This window comes from Danio rerio, chromosome 11 (assembly GCF_052040795.2).
Source record: "Danio rerio strain M-AB ecotype USA chromosome 11, GRCz13ab, whole genome shotgun sequence".
NCBI classification, from domain to species: Eukaryota; Metazoa; Chordata; class Actinopteri; order Cypriniformes; family Danionidae; genus Danio; species Danio rerio.
In genome coordinates this window covers 26,704,782-26,728,583 of record NC_141031.1, presented here as the reverse complement: position 1 = coordinate 26,728,583, position 23,802 = coordinate 26,704,782, and the positions used below count along the sequence as shown (strand labels likewise).

General features: G+C 39.7%; 2 protein-coding genes and 1 long non-coding RNA gene across 56 annotated transcripts in view; 1 reads left to right on the top strand and 2 right to left on the bottom strand.

Annotated features, from left to right (window-relative positions):
* Nucleotides 1-23,802, bottom strand: part of si:dkey-76p14.2 — a 247,425-nt gene that overhangs the window by 42,415 nt on the left and 181,208 nt on the right. For 2 of the 6 annotated variants that reach the window (XM_087272602.1, XM_087272607.1), the window contains one exon: nt 16,469-16,521. The exons of 3 other annotated variants lie outside the window; for them this stretch is intronic. The gene's annotated coding sequence lies outside the window, so the exon portion shown is untranslated. Of the gene's footprint in view, nt 1-1,161; nt 1,204-1,357; nt 1,404-16,468; nt 16,522-23,802 lie in introns of all 6 variants that reach the window. One more of the 6 variants, XM_087272606.1, reaches the window with a different exon arrangement.
* pnp4a (purine nucleoside phosphorylase 4a) overlaps nt 1-23,802 on the bottom strand; it is a 232,772-nt gene that overhangs the window by 27,762 nt on the left and 181,208 nt on the right. For 17 of the 49 annotated variants that reach the window (XM_087272140.1, XM_087272142.1, XM_087272141.1 and 14 more), the window contains 3 exons: nt 16,469-16,521; nt 1,358-1,403; nt 1,162-1,203 (listed from right to left, as the gene is read on the bottom strand). The exons of 1 other annotated variant lie outside the window; for it this stretch is intronic. The gene's annotated coding sequence lies outside the window, so the exon portion shown is untranslated. Of the gene's footprint in view, nt 1-1,161; nt 1,204-1,357; nt 1,404-16,468; nt 16,522-21,312; nt 21,399-23,802 lie in introns of all 49 variants that reach the window. 31 more of the 49 variants (XM_087272150.1, XM_087272157.1, XM_087272161.1 and 28 more) reach the window with 5 other exon arrangements.
* Nucleotides 14,445-23,739, top strand: LOC141376608 (uncharacterized). Its single transcript, XR_015502610.1, has 3 exons — nt 14,445-14,526; nt 21,222-21,417; nt 21,547-23,739. It is a non-coding gene; the product is annotated as an uncharacterized LOC141376608 (long non-coding RNA).

Below are 23,802 nucleotides of genomic sequence, written 5' to 3'. Positions count from 1 at the left end.
ACATGAAAATGACATGTAATTTTTCCTAGTTCCTCTGAAATGGCCACACTGAAGAGGCTCTGATTGGTCAGCTAACATAATGTGCTGTGATACACGGATCGGCTTCATGTCACCAGTAAAGCGTCATGCCTCCACATGCCTCCTCTGCTGTGTAAATAGTGTCAGTTAGAGTAGCTGTCCTAATCAGATAGAAAATGAAAAGGATGAACCTCATGCCTATACTCTCTAAAATAAAATCTGACAACTGTCTGTAACGAGTGAAAATAGAGTGGGGCTCCTTTAAGAGAAAATAGGCATTTTGTGTATGTGTGTGTGTATGAACAGTCTGTGAACAAGCATGTGTAAGTAATATAAATTCAGGGAAAGCACTGCATAGAGCGACACTGCAGCGCTGCTGAAGAATGTGGGTGTTTACAGCATTTAAATATTAATTTGTAGCTAAATTGTTGCTTGTGGGAGCTGCTCCTTTGACAAGTTTTTAGCCGAATCCAGCACTGAACTGGGAGAAATTCTGGAAGCTGTTCTTTGTCAAATGCTTGCTACATTTATTTTTCGAATAGTTTGGAACATAATTAAAGTTACGCACTTTTCTCTTTGTGTCATGTCCTTTGGAAGCTTTGTGAAAATAGCTATAACATTACAGCGCCTCTGACCAAACCCCGCAGGGTGAATGTGCATAACTTCATTAACCCGGATGTATATTCTTGTAGTTTCTGTAAAAGCCAATGTCTCCCTTTGCATTGAACTTTGAGCATATTACATTCAGAGATGTTGTTTATGTTCACACAGCTGCATTACACATCAACTAAAGTATAAAATATTATTTAAATTATATAAAGACACAAAATATGAATATACCAAATTGAATATAATGAACAAAGCTTTAAATCAATGTTTTAAAATGATTTCTAAAGGATCATTTTGAAGACGAGTAATTATTCTGAAAAAAGTAGTGTTTTTTATTATTAATTTTAAAATTATTTATAGATATTTTTAAACTTATTACAACACAAAACTGATAATCTAATGTCGTCACAATTTCACATTATTACTGTATTTTGGCATAAGAGAACACCCCATAAAACTAACAGTATTTATTTATTTATTTAGCCAAGCTTTAGCTCATCTTTATGAATTTATAATTCAATTAAATATGCTCACCTTTTAAATATTCACAAGCATTTCATTTCTGACGTCTTTAAGCTGGAAGACATTGAGTTCAACATGAGGTCATTTTAAGCAGACAGAAATGATACTGTCATTCAATATAAATCCACTAACAGGAATGTAATATTAAAATAGCCTTAGTGAAAAAGCCATCACAGTCAAGGTCTGTGTTTTTGTGATTGTTACTTACATCTGGGATTAAAGGAACCTTTAGGTAGCAAGTTGTAGCTTTAATCCTGCATGAACGAGAGGGAGAATTAAAAACCTTTTTATCTTGCTCACCACAGAAAACAAGAGGTTTATTTATTTAAAAATTTAGAAAACATTCATTCATTCATTTTCCTTTGTCTTTGTCTATTTCAGAGGTCACCACAGCGGAATGAACCGCCAAATATTACAGCATATGTTTTAGGCAGCAAATTCCTGTCACAACTCAGTACCCAGTACCCTTTTTTTTTTTTTCAAATTGTGTTGAAGTTGTTGGTGCTGAAGAAATAATAAACATTAATGGAAAAAAAAAGTTTAATATGAATAATGATTCCATATGATATACTAAGATTTCTTTTTCCTTTTTTAATATATATATATATATATATATATATATATATATATATATATATATATATATATATATATATATATATATATATATATTTTTTTTTTTTTAATATATATATATTTTTTTACGATGTTTTATTAAAGACTGTCTGGAAAAAATCTGATATTTGTAGATCCTTTGAAGTTCAGTTTTCGTTTAAAAATAGTGTATTATTTACACATTTGACAGTTTATTTACACAACAGAGTGATTTAAGAGGGCCGAAAATCCAAACTTTTGAAAATGCACAAGAAAGCACAAGTTTTACAAAACCTTTTTACTGTACACGTTCAGTCTTTTTTTTAGAAACAAAGCAATAATAAAAAGCTTTAATTTTACTTAAGTTATTGTTATATACAGTAAATGTACCCTTATACTAAGCAGGAATACTAGATATGCTAGCTCAAAGTAAGTAAAAGATTTATAAATAAAATGTGGCTGGCTAACCAAAAACCAAGCATAAAGAAATAGTTCACCCATTTTTTTTATTCTGTCATCATTTGCTCACCCTCTTCTGATGAACAAAAAAACAGATATTTAAAAAAATCCTGGAAACTGGTAACCATTGACTTCCATTCTATTATTTTTTTTTCCTGAATGTCATCCATTCATTTTCTTTTCACCTTAGTCACTTTATTAATCTGGGGTCGCCACAGCGGAATGAACCCCCAACTTATCCAGTATATGTTTTGCGCAGCGGATACCCTTCCAGCTGCAACCCATCACTGGGAAACATCCATACACACTCATTCACACACACACTATGTACAATTTAGCGTACCAAATTCAACTGGACTGTGGGGGAAACCAGAGCACCCGGAGGAAACCCCCGCCAACATGGGGAAAACATGCAAACTCCACTAACTGATCCAGGCAAGGATCGAACCAGCGACCTTCTTGCTGTGAGTAAATTGTGCTACCCACTGCGCCACTTGCAGCCCCACTATGGAGGTCAGTGGTTACAAATTTTCAATTTTCTCTAAAATATCTTCTTTTGTGTTCAACGGAAGAAAGAACCTCAAAGATATGGAACCACTTGAGGATGAGTAAATAACGAGTACATTTTCATCTTTGGGTGAACTATTCCTTTAAAAATTGATAGTACACTCATTTGGTTCATTCAAAGTCAACAATTAGCAGCAAAAGTGCATCCAAACTAACAGATAAATATGTAAAATAACTGTCTGCATTGAAATTTGTTTGCTTATTTGCTTGTCTTTTCCACCCACATCCATATTTTTATATTATAATTTCAGCACATACATTTCCTATTTACATTTCCTGGCAATACTGTATTTCAGTAGTCATGCCAACAAGAGAAAGCGATGCGCAGTGAGCTCTCTGGGGATCAGAGCAACTGCTGAGGGACCCTGGATCACTTCTGAATACAGTTTGATTCCTCTCGCCAACTGTGCCCATTCATGCATGGCGTAGTTCCTTGTGGCACTCCACAAATCACCAGAACCTTCAAATCAGACAGAGTTTGCTTCATTTCTCTCTCTCCTTCTTTCAGCCTACGCTCCGTTACACCTGCTTAGTCTTTCTTTTATATACAGTATATATGATCTGACTTGTTCTGCTGTTGGTAATATAGAAATAACGCATGTACAGTTTTAATGGCAGGTCAAATGTATTTTCTAAGTCATCACTTTATTATTAAATATTATAGAATATAAATATTTATAAATATATATTATTTCCCAGACATGGGTTGCTGCTGGAAGGGTATCCGCTGTGTAAAAATGTGCTGAATAAGTTGGCGGTTCATTCTGCTGTGGCGACCCCGGATTAATGAAGGGACTAGGCTGAAAAGAAAATGAATGAATAAGTATTATAATTATAATATAAATATTTTTACAGGTCAGAAAAAACAGTATGTGCATTATTTTATTAATAAATGAGGAGGAATAATTTGGGGAAATACATAATACAATTATTTCACAATAATAATAATAATAATAAATATTAATAATAATCCTCTCCTTTTTAAAAAAAATATATTAAATGTAAAGTCTTCAGGGATTTGAAGATCTGACATGAGGGCGAGTAAATTTACAGTTTACTTTTATTTATTTACTTTTGGGTGAACTGAGCAAAATGATTTCCAGCACCGGACAGTAGATGTCACTATATCTTAACTAGTTCCCCAGGACTAGAGGTCGCACCTGCTACAGTACCAGGGTCTGTTTTACACAGAATGGATCTTGTAAAATGTGCAGAACATAAACAGGATATTTTCATCAGCGCTGTTTATGCTATGAAATTCCAAGTTTAGGTTTATTTTAATTTAAGATCATAATTATCCAGCCAGACTCAATACCATACATTTCATGGTAAGTACACACACTGTTCATATTATGTGTAATTGAAACTTAAAGCAAAGCAGGTTCATCCAATGTCAACACACACACACACACACACACACACACACACACACACACACACACACACACACACACACACACATGTTTGTTTTTGTGAAAAGTGGGGACATTACATAGGTTTCCATTCATTTTATGCAGCCCAAACCGTATATTATATTGCCCTCACCCCACCCCACCCCTAAACCCAACCATCACAGGAGATTGTGTGCAGCTTTACTCTCTGATTAAACTCATTCTGTAGGATTTATAAGCATTTTGAGAAATGAGGACGTCACCAATGTCCTCATATTTCACCTCCTTTTTGTAATACCTGTGTCATACCCATGTCATTATACAGATTTGTGTCCTGATATGTCACAAAAACACGTACACACACACACACACACACACACACACACACACACACACACACACACACACACACACACACACACACACACACACAAAACATATGACAATACTGTAGGACAACCAAGTTTTTGTTTGTAGTTTAGCATTTTTAAACCTTAATTAGCACTATTACAATTAACACATTTTTTTGGTTTATAGCCACACCTAACTTTTTTTTAACATATTATATGCTCATCATTTTCATACTTTGCTTTGTTCTGTTATTTGTCATTAATATTTCATGTTAAGGCTGTGACTACATTACCTTTTTTCAAGTTGTCTCCTATTTTTTTTTCTCCCATAGCTGTATATACTGTATACATTATATATGAAAAAGACAGATCTTGCGGTGTTCTTTCAGATCTGTCTTTTTCATGTATAATGTATACACTGTATACAGCTATGGGAGAAAAATCCACTTAAAGAGCACTTAGAAATGCAAAGGATTTACTGGAGTTATAAAGCATGGGTTTCCAGTAAAATAATGTTAATATTTGTTTCAATCAATAAAGGTCTGACAAAGTTTCAATGAACAAATTATGTAATTTAAGTAACATAATTTACGTCTATTATTTAATATGCATATCATTTATATGATGTTATTTATTTATTTTGTATAGTTTTTATGTTAATGCTCTGTATTTGATATTCATCCACGTTATACGTTGTTCATATTATGTGTGGGTTAACTGTTAATTGAAATATGAACATTGCACATTCTGATTTAAGACTATTACAGTATTGAACGTGTTGAAATATTTCTCTTTCAATACTGAACAGCTTTCTGAGTTAGAAAATGATTGTTTAAATGATTAAGAATAGGAATTTAGCTATTGTTTATCAACACTGTAAAACGTTCGAGGTTACTAAAGTAACCCTTCGTTCCCCGAGGAGGGGAACGGAAGCACTATAAGTGGATTTGATTGTAAAATCCACGCATTGGGAGGTTCGGTTCAGAAGCTACTCGTCTGAAAGAGTATTGAACGGGCCAATTAAGAATTAATTGGCAGCGCAAGCCTGCGCAGGTGAGCGGCATAAGCAATCAACTGAGTATATAAGCTCACCTGGCGCCAGCAGACGCTATCCTATTTAAGCTGAAGAGACTTTCAACAGCTAAGGGACAGTCATTATGGCGACGGAGTATAGTGCTTCCGTTCCCCTCCTCGGGGAACGAAGGGTTACTTTAGTAACCTCGAACGTTCCCCTTCGGGGGGAACTTCAGCACTATAAGTGGATTTGATTGTAAAATCCACGCATTGGGAGCCCATTGAAAGCGCCATAATGACTGCACCTTACCAACACCCCCGATGAGGAGATAGTCAAGCAAGCGTGACGCACCCACATCATGGGGGGCGCGGTCCTCCAACGTGTCCCTGGCCCTAATTTATCCTACTTCAACAGAAGTTTTACGGATTTATATATATTTTTTGGGAAGTCGTGAGCATCTAGATAATTCTAGGAAAATACGACAGTACGTTGGGAAGCGTGCAATCCCGATAGGGAGGACGCTGCGGAGGCCATCCGTTACCCAAGGGGGGATAGATGGCAGAATTTACATATGGACTAGCCCTAAAAAGGGGGAGTACGCATAGCAAAAGAGTGGTTAGCGGGGAGGGAAGACACGGGTCCGCCCAGGGGGGGGACTTAACCGTGGCGGAATAAGCATATGGGATCGCCTAGTGGGGATCACGCATAGCAGGCACCTTTACCCAAAACGTGGGCTGACCAGCGGGCAGACCTACAACGTAGTGGGCCAGCAAGTGACTCCTCCGCTGAGTCAGTGCTGGGGGCCACGGAGGAATCTGCAGGGCTCACCTGACGGGGAACTTTACTGACAGATAAAAAGGCGCACGTATCTCCGTGTTAGGGAAAATGGCGCAGCAAGCGTGTTTCAACACCCTACCGAATTGTTTCCTCAATCACCAAGGGTTACCTAATACCCTTGAGGAAACCGGCTCCACTCGCAGATTGTAAAACCTTGCAAATGTGTTGGGTGTCACCCAGCCCGCAGCTCTACAGATGTCTGTTAGAGGGGCGCCGCGTGCGCGCGCTCGAGAGGATGCGAAGCTCCGAGTGGAGTGCGCACGCGCTCTCGGGGGACGCGGCTCATCTCGGCTCTGATAGTGAAAGAAAGGCATCCACAATCTAGTGGGAACTTATTTCGGTACGGCACTTCCCTGCTGCCGACCGCTATAACAGACGAAGAGCTGCTCAGATGATCTAAACTCTGAGTGCGGTCCGGATAATACGCAAAACGCGAACTGGACAATAAGAAGGGCTGGGTCTGCCTCCTCCGAGGGCAGCGCTTGCAGGCTCACTACCTCGTATTAAAACGGAGTGGTAGGAACCTTGGGCACATATCGCGGGCGGGGTCTCAGGACGTAAGAGAAGACAGCCCAATTACAGGCACGAGTCACTGACCGAAAAATGCCTCCGGGTCCCCGATCCTCTAATCGATATCAACGCGACCAGCAGAGCTGTCTTCAGGGACAGAAAGATACTGAGTCGAGGATCGAAGGGATCTGACGCGGCTTGTGTAGCGAGGGCGAGATCCTAAGAGGGCATGAGAGGGGGCGGGGTGGATTAATTCGCTTAACGCCCCTGAGGAACCGGATGATGAGGTTATGCGTTCCCACGGTGCTGCCAGCCACCGCGTTATGAGAGCGGAGATGGCAGCCACGTAACCTTGAGTGTGGAGGGCGACAGCCTGCTCTCCAACTTCTCTCGGCATAAAGAAAGCACAACGCTGATCTGGCAAATTACGGGGGTCTTCTCAGCGAGAGACACACCATTCAGTGAATAGACTCCACGTCAGGGCATAGGCGCGCTCGGGGAGGGGGCTCTAGCCCGAGTGACGGTATTAGTCACCGCAATCGGAGGTTACCTAAGTCTTCCTCGCGTCTAAAAATCTCTTCAAAGATCGGCGAGGGTGCCAGGTGGTGCCCTGTCCCTGAGAGAGTAGGTGCTCTCTCGAAGGGACTGCCAGGGGAGGGCTATCGCGAGGGAGAGCTCTGACATCCAGGTCCGGTTGAGCCAGAGGGGCGCAACCAGCAACCTGTTCCTCGTCCTCCCTGCCTTGCACAGTAACTGCGCGAGCAGGCTCACTGGGGGAAACGCGTATTTGGGCTTCCCCGAATCGCGCCCATATCAGCTGAACAGACTCGGGGTGGAGTCTCCATTCTCCAGGACGCAAGGCTGCCGTGAGAGCGCATCGGCTGCACGGTTGAGCTTGCCTGAATATGAATGGCGTACAGCGATTTCAGCCGCGGATGACTCCAAAGGAGCAGACGGCGGGCGAGCTGAGACATGCGGCGAGAGCGCATACCCCCTATACGGCTGATATACGCCACCGCCGCCGTACTGTCCGTCCTGACCAGCACGTGTTGCCGCTCCAGCACCGGAAAAAAACGGTGGAGAGCGAGGAACACTGCCAACAGCTCCAGGCGATATGCCAATGCAACTGGGTACCTTTCCACAGGTCCGCAGCCGCATGCCCGCAACGCACAGCCCCCCAGCCCGTGTTGGAAGTGTCTGCTGAAACGACAACAAGACTGGACGCCTGTTCTAGAGACACCCAGGCCTGTAGGAACGAGGGGTCGCTCCAAGGGCTGAGGGCGCGGCGACACAGCGCAGTAACAGAGACTCGGTGTGCGCGCGCGTGCCATGCGCGTCTGGGGACTCGATCGTGAAGCCAGTGCTGAAGTGGTCTCATATAGAATAATCCGAGCGGCATGAAGCGGCTGCGGATGCCATATGCCCCAGGAGCCTCTGAAATAGTTTCAGTGGGACCACTATTTTACTGTCGAGCTCTCTCAGACAGTACAGCATCAGCTGAGCGCGCTCTCCGGAGAGGCGCGCTGCCATGGTGACCGAGTCCAGCTCCAGCCCGAGAGAAGAGATCCTCTGCACGGGGGCGAGTTTGCTCTTTTCTCGGTAGACCTGAAACCCCCACAGGTGGAAGTGCCAGAGCACTTTGTCTCTGTGCATAATCAACTGCTCCGAGAGAGGGCAAAAATCAGCCAGTCGTAAAGAAATTGAGTATGCAGATGCCCGCGAGCCGAAGGGGCGCTGAGGCACCCTCCGCGGGCTTGGTGAGGACCCGCGGAGACAGAGAGAGCCCGAAGGGGAGGGCTTTGTATTGCCAAGCTCGACCTTCAAACGCAAACCGCAGAAACTGTCGGTGGCGAGGAAGAGTGGAGACATGGAAATACGCGTCCATCAGGTCTAATGCTGCAGACCAACCCAGAGGACGAACGCACCGGAGGATGCGCTTCTGCGTGAGCATTCTGAACGGCAGCTTGTGCAGGCAGCGGTTCAAAACGTGCAGATCTAGGATTGGCTGTGACCCACCGCTCTTTTTGGGCACGATGAAGCGTGGGCTGTAAAACCCGCTCTCCATCTCGGCTGGAGGGAGCGGCTCGATTGCATCCTTCGCCAGGAGGACAGCAATGTCCTCTCGCAAGACAGGGGCGGACAGGGGGCTGACCCTGGTGAATACACACCCGTGACTTGGGGGGCCGTTTCGCGAACTGAATCGCATAGCCGAGTCTGATTGTGCGTATGAGCCACCGCGAAGAGCTGGCCCGCGCTAACCAGGCAGGCAGAGCTCTCGCTAATGGACTCATCGCTACAATCGCTGACGTACCAGCAGTGGGGCAGCGCGGAGTGGGTGTGCTGATCCGGGAAGCTCGCGGGTCCCACGGAAAAGCTGGAGGTGAGATATTTGCTCTCACTCCAAACCCGAGCTCCGGAGGGGAGGCTCGAGGGGTGGGAGAAAGGAGACCGTCCTCCCAGCGCTCGTGAGCCACTGGCGAAACGCACCGAATCTGCAAGCTAGAAAGCATAGCGTCCCAGACTGGCAGATTTCGGGCTGTCACATCTGGGGAAGTGAAAAGTGCCCTTTCATAATGTTTTCATGGCAGTAAAAAGTGCCGTTGGAAATGGGGCCCCGCCCTCCAGCGGGGAAAGGGCAAGTTCCCTCTTCTCCAGATGGCCTGTCCCAGGGGCGCTTCGCGGTCCGTTGCCGGACTTAGCGGCGTTCTGGGCAGGGGGGCTGCCTGCTTCCGAGGTGCCCGACGCGCTCGCTTCGCCGGAGGCGTGTGCGGGGGCGGAGCAGCTCTCGTAGGCGGGCGCCTTCGGCGAGGAGCAGGTATGAATGGCACGGCGGGCGGAGCGGGCTACGGACCGCCGATAGGACATCACCCACCAACTGCTCTCTCACCGCCTTGAATTCCTGGGTGAATTCACAGACAGTGTCGCCGAACCTGGCTGGGGATATGGGGAAGTCAAGAAAGCGGACTTTGTCGACTTTGCGCATATCAGCCAGGGGTGGCGCTCCTGGACCACTAATGTGGACATCGTCCTCCCCAACGCACACGCAGCGGACTCAGTAGTCCGAAGAGCTAAGTCGGCGGCGGTGCGAAGCTCGTAAGCCTGGGTTGGACCCACCCTCGTGCTGCTCGGCCAGCGCCTGCGCTTGGTAGCGCTGGTAGGTGGCTATCGCATGCAAGGCGGAAGCAGCCTGGCCCGCAGCTATGTAAGCTCTAGCTCCGAGGGAGGTAGATAACTTACAGGCTTTGGATGGGAGACGAGGCGGACCCCGCCAAGAAGAGGGGCCGCACGGATTTACCGCCATCGCGCACTCAACCTGAGGAATCGCCACATACCCCCTGGCTGTTTCACCGTCAAGAGTGGTTAGGGTGGAGGAACACGCAGCACGAGCAGAAAAAAGTGCTTTACAAGATTGCGTGAGCCTACTGTGCACCTCCGGGAAGAAGGGAACGCCCCTCTAGTCGGTCCGGCCGCGGAGCTGGGGGATAAACCATCTCCAACCCACGGCCGAAGCAGCCCGGGAAAGCACGGCTAACATGTCCGTTTCAGGATCCGTAGTGACAGCGCTCACCAGCCCGAAGGGGGCGAGCGGGTCTGGATCATCATCGGACAATGAAAGCCCACCCTCCGATGCCGCGGTGGACATCTGGTCTCCGGTGTCATCGGGCGTAAGGGCTACCATCCGTTAGACGGATCGCTTCCCCCGCCCGAAGCTTGGATAGAGCGCTTAGAGGAGCGGGAGGTCCGCGGGCCCGTGGGCGACGGATTATCTCTTGCTGAAACCCTCAGATCTGCCCGAGTGCCCGCTGCAGAGCAGGGGACAACTGGGGTGGTTCACCCTTTTGCAAAGGCTAACCGCGATCTTGCGCAACAGTCATGGCATCGCAATGACGACATGAACTGCCCGCGAGCAGCGAATTAACATGCTGGACCCCCAGACATGCAACGCAGTGCCCGCGCCCATCATCCGAGGACAGGAAACCACCGCATCCAGAAACGCACAGTCGGAGCGCCGTCCTGATAAGGACGTGCTGCACGACTGTGTTGCTCTTTCTGTGAAGTTTGCAACTTTATACGCACCGCTCTGGAGGACCGGACCCAAAGAACGCCAGGCAAGGGAGAAACCCAGCTCGACCGTCTGCCACTGCGTGTACACACTCTGGACCGGGAGAATGCTCTCGTTCGCTCAGAATCGCTGGTCACAGCAGGAGGAACCCTCATCGACTCGATCAGAAAGTCTCTGAAGTGAAAAGGATAGCGTCTGCTGGCGCCAGGTGAGCTTATATACTCAGTTGATTGCTTATGCCGCTCACCTGCGCAGGCTTGCGCTGCCAATTCATTCTTAATTGGCCCGTTCAATACTCTTTCAGACGAGTAGCTTCAGAACCGAACCTCCCAATGCGTGGATTTTACAATCAAATCCACTTATAGTGCTGAAGTTCCCCCCGAAGGGGAACCCAACTTTATCAATTGATGTAGTTAAGTAGATGTAGAAATGAGTGTAGTTAACTCAAACTTTACTGAAAGTTAATTCTACTCATTTGAAAAGAGTTTTGAACTCAGTGTTGAAGGTAATGAGTTCATTAAATACCTCATTACTTCAACTTGAATGGAGCAAGTTCACAGTACTCATATAGATTTTTTTAACTCAAATGTTTTGTTGCAATGGGCTTCCTCAAACGATTTGAGTTCTCTTCATTTATTGCGTTTTACTGTGCTTAAATTGCTTTATTTACTCAAATGGATTTTCACAGGAAGTTTACAGTAGTCATTTGGATTAGTTTTTTTTTTTTTTTTAGCTTAAATGGTTTGTTGCTATTGGTTTACTTAAATGATTTGAGTTACCTTAACTTTTGGGTTTTACATTAAAGGAAAGTATATTTTTGCAACCTTTTCACTTTTTAATTCAGTTTATTTCCTCAATGATGGATTTATGTTACTTTGATGCTGCTATGAATATACATGTATATTATCTGTTATATATAAATATTCCAGCATGAGTAAAAAAGTTTTATTAAATCTTATATTACCTGGTGTGTCGTCTATCAGTTTCATCATTTCTTATTAACTGATCCATTGATGTTTTGTTCAGTTTCTCCTTTTGAATGAATTGAGACAGTGTCATACCGCCACCTACTGGGTGAATTTAATTTGATATTATTAATTAAATTACAAATAAATTCATAATCTTATAATGCTGAATAAAAATGCCATCTTCTTGGTGTTATTTTGCAATTATACGTTTTTAATTATGATGCTGTTTCAGTAAGAGTCACATACAACATTGTTATTAATTTTCATTTAATTTGATTATTAAATAGACAGAAATGTCTTGTTCATAAATGAAATATCTACTGTATATAGAAAAAATGGCAGAGAACTAAGCTGTAAAATGTGTATGTGTTTGTAAATCAGCCGTCCACTGTAAACCACAGTAAAACACCCACCGTTTTATTTATTACTTAAATTATTTATTTATTGCAAATAATAATAAAGGCGACACAGTGGCGCAGTAGTGCTGTCGCCTCACAGCAAGAAGGTTGCTGGTTCAAGCCTCGGCTGTTTCAGTTGGCATTTCTATGTTTGCATGTTCTCCCCGCGATTGCGTGGGTTTCCACCGGGTGCTCCAGTGTCCCTCACAAGTCCAAAGACATGCGGTATAGGTGAAATGGGTAAGCTAAAATTGTCCGTAGTGTATGAGTGTGAATGAGCGTGTATGGATGTTTCCCAGAGATGGGTTGCAGATGGGAGGGCACCTGCTGCGTAAGACATGTGCTGGAATAGTTGGCGGTTTATTCCGCTGTGGTGACCCCAGATAATAAAGGGACTAAGCCGAAAAGAAAATGAATGAATGTATGAAATAATAATAAAAATAAATTTGACATAAAAAAATGTTCAGCACCAGCGTAAACATCTAAAAATCCTGACAAGTACATACAAACTTCATGTGCGGTAAAGACAGCAACCCAAAACAATAGACTACCATTTTCTTGGTTCAAGCAAAAATTTGAATGATCGTTTTTTTTTTTAGGTTAAACGTCTCACCTTGAATGCAGACAACAGAAAACAGCAAAAGTCAAAGTCTAGTCGTATCTGTAGTAAATACACAGCTGACTGAGTGCATTTTCTATGGGTAGGCGGAAGTAATGAGACACTTCGTGGAGTGAAACCGAACACCATGTGACGTCATATGAAAAGGGTTTATTGGTAAGAATATTTTTTTCATTTAATCCTAGAGGAAGGTTGTTTTTGGGGTTCTATAATTGTTAACATTCGATGAAAGAAAACATTACTACCATATCAATTCTGCATTCCTAATAAAATAAAAGGGCACAATATTTACCCATGTAATGCACTTTTATCCAAATATTGTGATGTTACTGATCTTTGCAACTTTGTCACTTGTTTTTTCATGCAATGAATCATCATTGTTTTTTGGAATGATTAAAGTTCTTATTGCTTTTCCAATGTTTATAAGAGTGGTTATTTGCACCTTAAAGACGTTATTTGTTACTTTGAAAACCATAACAAATTGTTAGAAGCCACTGTAAACTTTCATATACTTGCTGGAAAATTGTATTTTCATAAACAGAAGTTCCTTAAAAAAATCGAATTTTTATAAATTTCCTATGTGAAATAAAACATTTAATTAAATCACTAAGATTAATTGATAATAAGAGATGTGCTTCTTTCTTGAGTAAATATGATGAGATGTTTCATGCTACTTAAATTATTTTTCTTTTTTCATTGCATTATTACTTCTTTTAGTTTTTTATATACTTTCTTTGGTTTTGCCCTTTATCTTGTGTATCTAATGTGGATATTGTGTAAAAGAACTGTTCCTTTTAATGTTTTCTAAGTTGTATTATACAGTTTCTTGAAATTAATAATAAAAAAAATGATGATTTTTTCCATTAATGTAATTGAAAAAGCATGGTTATTCATTCGAATATTATTTTTTAATTCATCTGAAGGTTAATCGATGGTATTGTGTTGTATTTCCTATGTAAAAATAAGACTGTATTTCAAATATATCAAATATCAAAATAATGCTAAAATAGTATATTACCATATAATTAGAAACACTCATGCTTGCCTTCACTTACATGCTTCTGCAAAACTTTTTAAAGAGTTTCACTTTCACAGATTTTGCAAGTTGAGACTGATACAATACAGCATGGGGAAGCGTACCGCTGCGTTTCATCATATTTACTCTCAAAAGTGTCTTTTAAAATGCTTTCAGCTGACAATATGAATCACAATTGATCAAATGCGAATTCTTTATGCACCCATGAATAATTTATCATCAAATGGGTGCTTGATGCTGTTTTTAAATAATTCATTACTCTGAAGAAGGCCGGCATCACACCAGCTATGATGATTAAAAGAAAACAAAATACATCTGAATCGATAGTGGACTGCAAATGCTTTTAATACTTAGATAAAGCAAACTAAGTTATGACTGCATGCAGCCCCGATACGAAGCAAGACTCCACTGCTCATTACATTACAGAAGTCTGCTGTAAAGTAACTTTGTTTTTCCTCTAAATTCTTGAAATGGTGCCAGTGACACACAGGAAATCAATTGCAGACAGTGTCTGGCACCTGTGGTACCATGAGCTCTTTCTCTCTCGAGCTCGCACTCTCTGGGAAACAGGTGGGTTTCTCTGACAATCACTTTAGACAGCAGCATATTTTTAGCATGTTTAACCATATCCGTTGATTTTGTACTCTTCGCTAGGGCAAAAAAAAGAGCACAAGCGATGATGAAATGCATTGTGAGAAGTCATTTCACGATACTTCAAAATAACATCTTTTTATAGTGTATTTGAGCAATGACATGTACAAATGTTTGTGCATTTTTTTGATTTATTTAAAGGGGTAGCGTTTAGCATGTCACAATGTAGCATGTTTTTAGTGACACCAGTGGCTGTTAAATGCACTGCAGCCAACAGTTTATGCCCAACAGGGTATATGCAGAAGAAAGCAGAAGGACTTTTTATTTGTCAGTATCTTGGGTCAACCGATTCCAGTGAACTGTATGCCATTACAAAATTGGCGCATTTACGGTCTGTTTTCTTTAAAAAAACACATTAAATTACATTTTACCATGTCTTTAAAGTATTTGCATTTATTTTACTTCAGTAATTCCAATGGCGTTTCTGTGCTTGTCTGCTAATCTTGACGGCACTGCATGTAAATGGATTTTTCATCTTGGTTTACACTTCAACAACTGAATGAACGCTAAAGTCTATTTAACTGATTATATTTTGATTACATTACAGCATCGATGCTGTAAAAGGAACCGTATAAAATTGAAAAAGTCACGTTAACCGTTCACTAGAAGTTTATCAGTATGGGAAGAAACTCTAGCTCTGCATATACCCTCTATGTACAGGAGACTGAACGTTATTTAATGATCTAATATACTAACTGCATTTTTTTTCTCTTTAAAAGCCGATTGAACAATTGTTTAGTAAAAGACTGATGATCATCTAGAACATCTAGAAGCTGTTGAGAATGATGTTTTTGAATATGTATTTATATGTAAATATATGCTGCACAGTTTCATCTCAATAACAAAATAAACTAGAGACAGCATCTGATCATGGCAATGGGGGTGTTTGCACATTATATAGACACAATATGCACATATTTGGCATATATCAGGGATTAAAAGTCTGTTATAACAGTTTGATGAGCAACACAGGCCTATATTTGAGATTATACATATATGGTAGTGTGAGAATTTATATGTATGAAGGGTTCAGAGCAAAAAGTGACATCTGAAATTTTCCTCTAAAAGTTGCGTCTTTTTCAGCCTCCTATATTTATGTTCAGTTATTCCACTTTTAAGGCAATGAAAATAACCTATAATTTATTTGCTATAACAGTACAACTACTGAACTTACACAAAAAAGCCTGAGAAAAATGCTATTTTTAGATGAAAATCTCAAATGGCACTTTGAGGTTTTTGCATCTGAACTCTTCATATATTTTTTTATATATAATCGCATGAAACATTACATTGTCTAACATTATGAGAATTTTGTTTCATGTCATAAAATCAGTAGTGGACGAAGTACATGAGCAAAATATACAGATACTCTAATCAAATAACTGTGAATCATTCTGACCTGTTCAAGTGTTAAATAGAGATTCACTCTGACCAAATCATTTGAATCAGTGAATCATCAACTGGACACTCGTTTGACTGGGTTCTTTGAATCAATGAATTGTAAATTGTAGACACGCTCTGACAGAATCATTTGATTCAGAGAATCATTAACTGGTGACTCACTCTGACAAATTCATTTCAATCTGTGATTGAATCCTCAAATGGAGACTCGCTCTGACTGGATCAACCAGTAAATTACACTGTAAGTACACTTCCAGTAAATGTACTGTTAAATACATTTTCTGTCAAATGCTAATGGAACAAAGGAGTCAAAATATCACTCAATGAATCAAAGAGAATTCACACCAACATAACAAATGCTTGTGCTAAATCCGGTCGAACTGCTCTTTGAAGTACCACTTGCAGATGACTTTTTAACAGTGTGGTGTAAGTTGCTCAAAATGAAAGTGATAAACTATACCAGTATGAACCTGAACTTCAGAGCTGAAGCTGTATCCACTGTCCATCATGCATCTGCCAAAAGGACAAAGGAAGTCAAGGTTAATGAAATCTACAGTAGACTGAAGTCTGCATGTCTGGTTGCGGTCTATAGGCCTCTGTAATGACCCGCCGGCCTCCATTCCTCTCTTCCCCTCGACCCCCGCTCTTTCACAGCAGCGTTTATATGGACAACAACCAGGGCCTGGAGAGATTGGACCTGTCCTTCACCTTACTTTAATCCTGCTTTCACCCTGCTAGACCAGTTATCTAGACCTCCAACTTAATTTAAATGAAAAGCAGAAGTGATGACCAGCAAGCCGATGCTCTGAACTGACCTTTGTAGGTTAACTAAACTAATATTGCGCAGGTCTGCTCTCTCTCGCTATATTTGTTTTGATCTTTGCCCTTACATGCTTGTATGGGTTGAGGTTTACTACGTGAGCACTTGGTTGAGGTCGTGAACACGTGGACTTTCACAGTGAGGTTTACACAATGAACCTCCATGAGGGAAACAGAAACCAGAACACTAAAACAGACCGTCTGAGCTGCAGTAACAGAAGACTGACTTCAAAATGATGCAATGGTGTAAAATACGGAATAGGAATTGTTTGTTAGACCAAGTCAGCAGTATATAAAACCATTTTTTCAAACTTTCCTATTATGGACAATGGTGGAAATAAAATGTTAAAATATTGACATTTCTTAAAAGCTGATTAAAAAAATAATAATATTAATATTAATGATAATAATAATTCCTTGCAGCATCTACCTGGATGACGCAACAGCAGCCATATTGCACTAGGCCGCACACCACACACCAGCTGATTGGTGGAGAGGAGAGTGATGAAGCCAATTATGATATGGAGGCCATAATGGAAAGTAGCCAGTGGGCAAAAAAAACCTACTCTTTTTGAAGGACATCCTGAGGTTTTTAACGACCACAGAGAGTCAGGACCTCGGTCATCTGAAAGATTGCACTCACTGAACAGTATAGAGTCCCCATCAATATACTTGTGTGTTAGGACCCACACAGACTGCAGGTAGAGTAGCCCCTGCTGGTCTCACTAACACCACTTCTGGCTGCAATCTAGCTTTCCTATGTGGTCTCCCATCTACTGACTGGGCACAGCCCTGCTTAGCTTCAGTGCGCGACCATGTGAGAGTTGCAGAGAGCTAGCTGGCAGATAATGCATGCCATGTATGAAATTAAAGTAAGGTACATGTGTTTTACTTTTTAAAATATATACTAATATATATTATAGGTTAAATATTCTAAAAAAAGAGATAACTTCAGAAAGGTATAGATAGATGTTCTGTTTAAAACCAGATAATGTTTTATGTTATTTTATTCATTAAAATATTCAAAATATCTCATTTACATAATAAATAACTTTTATAATATATAGACTACACTACACTGGTAGCCATTTTTTGTTAACTACACAATATTTAACTATACTACTAACTGTATTTTACTGTAGGACAGTTATGCAGTATGTTACAGTATTTAAACTTGCATTGTAAAAATTATTGTTTATTTTACAAAGCTGTAAATACATATACAGCAAATGGTGCTGTCAATGTAAATACAGTATTTTTGCTTTAATTCTTTTACAGTAAGTTAATGATGAACTGCTGCCAGTAAGTTAATGTAGATTCTACAGGAATTTTTAAACAATGTACACATACATAGACTACTACTACTACTATTATTATTTATTATTGTGTTATATTAATATTGATATATATATATATATATATATATATATATATATATATATATATATATATATATATATATATATATATATATATATATATATATATATATATATATATATATATATTTTAGATTATTACAATATCTGGTACTTACATAGTTTTAAAAATATTTTCCCATTTTATGGAGTCAGATATAATTAAGGTATATATATATATATATATATATATATATATATATATATATATATATATATATATATATATATATATACAACAGTTCTGTCTAGTTCTCGAATCTGATTGGCTGATAGCCATGCGATATTCTGCAATATCAGAATGTGTACATCCTCCTCACCCTTCTATATTATTCCACCAATTTAGAGTGACAGCAGATCAGTAAACTCACTAAAGATTGACAAATATTTCAGCTGTCGGACAACATAATGTACTTTTGAGAATATAGCTGTTTAGATTGCAACTATGCAGTTTATTTTTAAGGATAGTGCCTATTTAAAATATTTATAATTTCTAGGATACAGCGTGTCGGTATCCATCAGACTGTCATTGTACAGAGCAAAGATGGTTGACATTGTCTTTTCTCAAGATGGTGACAGAGGCCGCATAATGAGCCCTTAGAGCAGAGAAGATCAGCGTATTTATAAACTACGGCTGATCAAAACATTATGTAATTGGTGAGTGACATTTCAAATTGAACTCTCTCTTTATTATTTTGCAGTGCTGTATTTATACCATATAATTGTAATGTATTGAGTGCAAGATGGAACTCACATATCTGGAATGTGTGTATTTTGAGTTGGCCACTCTTTGTATAATCCTAAATTACTTTTTGGTTGGGCATCTGTTTGTTTAAAATGAGTCTCCTGTTTTCTTTACTGCAGACTAGTCAGTAAAAACAAAGAAATAAGAAATGTCCGCATGTGTTTAGTGTTTTTCCTTATCGCAAACACAACAGTTATCTGGGAGTGATTATGTTGTTTTGACTTTTTTGGAGTTATTTATTATGATTTCTCAATCACAACAGAAAAATACAGGGAAATCTCTATAGACTGATGCCATTTCATACTGTTCAGCCTTATAATCCTAAAATGTCAGCAAAATCACCTGTTTTGTCATCACTTTAGATATTACCCTAGAGAATCATTTAAATACTAGCTCTAAAATGACGTTGATAAAGACTGATCGGACGTTAGCGGCAGATGTGACAGAATGGGGGAAGAAAGTAATTCCTCGTAAAAAAGGAATTTTACGTGCTTGATTTTCTTTTTTTATAAACACGTTTAGGCTATCAAACTGTTGTCTAAATACAAGCTCACACCCGTAGCAGTGGGATATGACTGTATATCGTCACTGGTGGGACGATAAGGCACTCGAACGGCATCGTATATACTATACTATATTATATTATATTATATTATATTATATTATATTATATTATATTATATTATATTATATTATATTATATTATAGGCGACACAGTGGCGCAGTAGGTAGTGCTGTCGCCTCACAGCAAGAAGGTCCCTAGTTCGAGTCTCGGCTGGGTCAGTTGGCGTTTCTGTGAGCTTGCCTGTTCTCCCTGCGTTTGTGTGGGTTTCCTCCGGGTGCTCCGGTTTCCCCCACAAGTCCAAAGACATGCGGTACAGGTGAACTGGGTAAGGTAAATTGTCCATAGTGTATAAGTGTGAATGAGTGTGTATGTTTCCAAGAGATGGGTTGCAGCTGTAAGGGCATCCTCTGCATAAAACATATGCTGGATGAGTTGGCGGTTCATTCCGCTATGGCGACCCTAGATAAATAAAGGGACTAAGCCGAAAAGAAAATGATTTAATGAATATTATATTATGAATTATATATGAGAATTATTAGCCCTCCTTTGAATTTGTTTTTCTTTTTAAAATATTTCCCAAATGATGTTTAAAAGAGCAAGGGATTCATCACAGTATGTCTGATAATATTTTTTTCTTCTGGAGAAAGTCTTATTTGTTTTATTTCAGCTAGAATAAAAGCAGTTATTAATTTTTTTAATACAATTTTAAGGACAAAATTATTAGCTACTTTAAGCAATTTTTTTCCCGTCTACAGAACAAACCTGCCAAGTTAACCTAATTTACCAAGTTAAGCCTTTAAATGTCACTTTAAGCTGTATCGAAGTGTCTTGAAAAATATCTATCAAATATTATTTACTGTCATCATGGCAAAGATAAAATAAATCAGCTATCAGAGATGAGTTATTAAAACTATTATGATTAGAAATGAGTTAAAAAAAATCTTTTCTCCGTTAAACAGAAATTGGGGAAAAAATAAACAGGGAGTCTAATAGTTCAGAGGGGCTAATAATTCTGACTTCAACTGTATATATATATATGCACACACACAACTTATAGCAAATATTAAATAATATTATATTTTAATTATGATATTACATTTTTACAATTAATATCGTGTTAATGTTAAACATTTTTGTTTCCCTACTTTAATAATATTATTTACTCATATTTTGTATGTTAATAGCCAAAAATACAATATTAAGAATATTACATGAAGATATTTTGTCAATTTAAATTAAAAAAACTTAATTTGGACAACTTTAAAGACACTTTGTTTCAATATTTAGAATGTTTTCTCTCAGATTTCAGATTTTTAAATAGTTCCTAATATCCTAACAAACCAATGATCATTGAAAAGCTTATTTATTCAGCTTTCAGGTGATGTATATAGATGAACTGTGATACTGATGTGTAAAGAGAAATGAGTTATGACTGATTTTATGGTCCAGGGTCACATATGAACATTGTTTATATTATTATTTAATTTTAGCCAAAAATGAATGTATAACATTTATTAAAAGGCTTTAAGTCTCCTACAAAAGAGGTGTTAGACATTCTATCTCCAATCACAATTAAAATCCAGCATCGCAAATGTCAATGCACTTCTGAACGGCATACGACTCTGGTATTTACTCTTTTGTTTTTTTTATTTTCATATTGGTTCAGACTGTGGGCTGGAGGGGGAGTTCATCACACCCTGACGGCGACCCACACAAACCCAGTCGACTCTGGGGAGTAAAGCTGCGGTCTAGCTCACCTTTAAAGACAGCGCTGGTTCAATAACAGCGGCAGAGAAGCTTCACACATGCATCCGATATTTCAGCGGCTCTTTTGCTGATCAGACTGAAATGGGAACAATTAGGTGAGTGAAACACTGCATAGATTAACAAGACGGAGCCTCCCAGGGTCTGCTCCAGCTGTCACGCTTTTCACAATCTATCTGCCCCAATTCCCTTCCAAATCCCCCTCGTCTCCCCACTTTTGGCTGCAGGGGAACGAAGGGGGAGCAGACGGAGGAGGGGAAGAGGCAATGCCCGCTTTTAAAGAGGAGGAGGAGGAGGACACTTGGAGCCCTGCCATCTTTTTTTTTAATTGAAGTTTTTATTGATTTTCTGCAAGGTTGGTAACAGCCTTATTTACAATGAAATTATATGAAAGATTACAAGTTTAAGCACACTTTACAGGTCAACATATAGAGAATACCAGAAAAAGCAGAGTGAGATTTTAACGTTTTAATTAAGTGTTAAATAAATGTCTTTATTTTACTGAATTATTTGTTATTTTGTATATTTTGAAATCTAATGGTAAAATTAGACAAATGTCTATTATAAGTAAGTCATATTTCATATAAATTTTTATTGATTTACTGGAAGGTTGTTAACAGCCCTTTATAAAATGTACACTCAAGAAAATAACTCATTGGATGAACTCAATTTAATTGAGGGCAGAATTTACATCTAATAAAATTGTTTAGCACCAACTACAAAACAACTATTTACACAATTAAATGCAGCTGAGCTGCTCCAACATAATTTTACCAAATAAAAGTTGAAATACATTTGTATTTTTATTTAACTTAAACTCAAAGGTCTGATAATATCGTTTATGTTTATTATGTGTCGTATATTTTGAAGTCTCATAGAAAATTTGAATTTTGAAGTCTCTTAGAAAATTCACAATAAAACTATGAGACATTTTTAAGCGTATTTCATGAGTTACAGACAGTTACAGACTGATCTCAGAACTAATTTGATGCAAAACTAATGTGAGCAAAATGACCTGTTTTTTCATCACTTTAGACATTACGCTAGAGAATCATTCAAATTGAAAGGGCGGAAAAAAGTAATTCCACGTACAAAGGGTTTTAAGTCTCTGTGTTAGATTTTCTTTTTTAAATACACGATTATGCTGTCGAACTGTTGTATAAACACAATATTAAACACGTAGCAGTGCGCTATGGCTAATTTTAGGACAGTTATTGCTCACTGAGCAAAGCAACAAGCTGTATCTTTTCTTAATTAGCTGCCAACACCCAAAGCATGGGTGCTTCTGCAACCAAAACTCAAAGCATTACATGAAAATCTTCTAAATCTTCAAACTAAAGTGAAAATGAAACTCTAACCAGTCTTTTTATCAACTATAAACACGTAAGATTACTTTTATTGTCAACATTTTGCTCTCTTAATTAGGGGTGTCAAAATTAATTGTTTCTTAGGTGCACCGCGATGCAGACACAGACAATTCGGCATCAGTTCAGTATTAATCATAACCGGTTATTATGTACTGACGTCATTTATTTCCAATGCGCTCTGTCGCGAGGGAGGTGAGCACAAGTATTTACAACACTCAGCCAACTCAGGGCCGGCCCGAGGCATAGGCACCATAGGCAAATGCTAAGGGCACTGTATATCCAGGGGGGCGCCAGAAATGAGCGCAGTTCAGTTGGTTTTGTTTTCGATATTCCTGACACACATTCAGTTATAGACAGCAATAACTCAAAAACCTCTTACCCTAAAAAGATCTAAAGTGTGTTTCCTACAAAAAGACAAAGCTGGTTGTGTTTCACAGCTGTCTTTCTTTTTTTTCGCTCGACATTACGAGCACTGCTCCGTTTGAGCCCTCGCAATATGTGTTTAGCCGGGAGAGCTCGCGCTGAGAGGAGATCTCAGTAAGGGACCGTCGGAAAAGTGCTTCTTTTTTTAATTTTTTTCATTTTTCTGCTCCGCTCAGCGCGAGCTCGCCCTATTGCGAGGGCTTAAGTGTGTGTGCGTGTGTGTGTGTTTGTTTATTTGTTTGGTGCTGTCTATGTTTGTGTATGTGTTTGAATAAGAGACATTGTGGTGCTGTGTGTCTGTGTGTTTATACAGACAGCTTGTTATGGCCTCCCCCTAAAATATAACACTGTATATAAAAAGCAACGTCAATGCACCGTGATACACCGAGATATCGAAATGAACCAATTAGAAGGCATGATAATCGTAACCGAACCGAATCGTGAGACCAGTATATGTTCACACCTCTACCCTTAATTCAATCCCACGCAAGGCATGCTGGGAACTACAATTCCCCTAACAAGATAGTTGGACCAATACAATTTCTTTATGTTGTCCCAACACAAAATGCTTAAGTTAACTTGATGGTTTAGGAATGTAAGTGGATTGAACATAAAACAAATAAAGTGTCTAAAAAAACGACAAGAATTGTGTTGTTTCAACTTATTTAAACAGGTAGTTTGATTAAGCAGCAG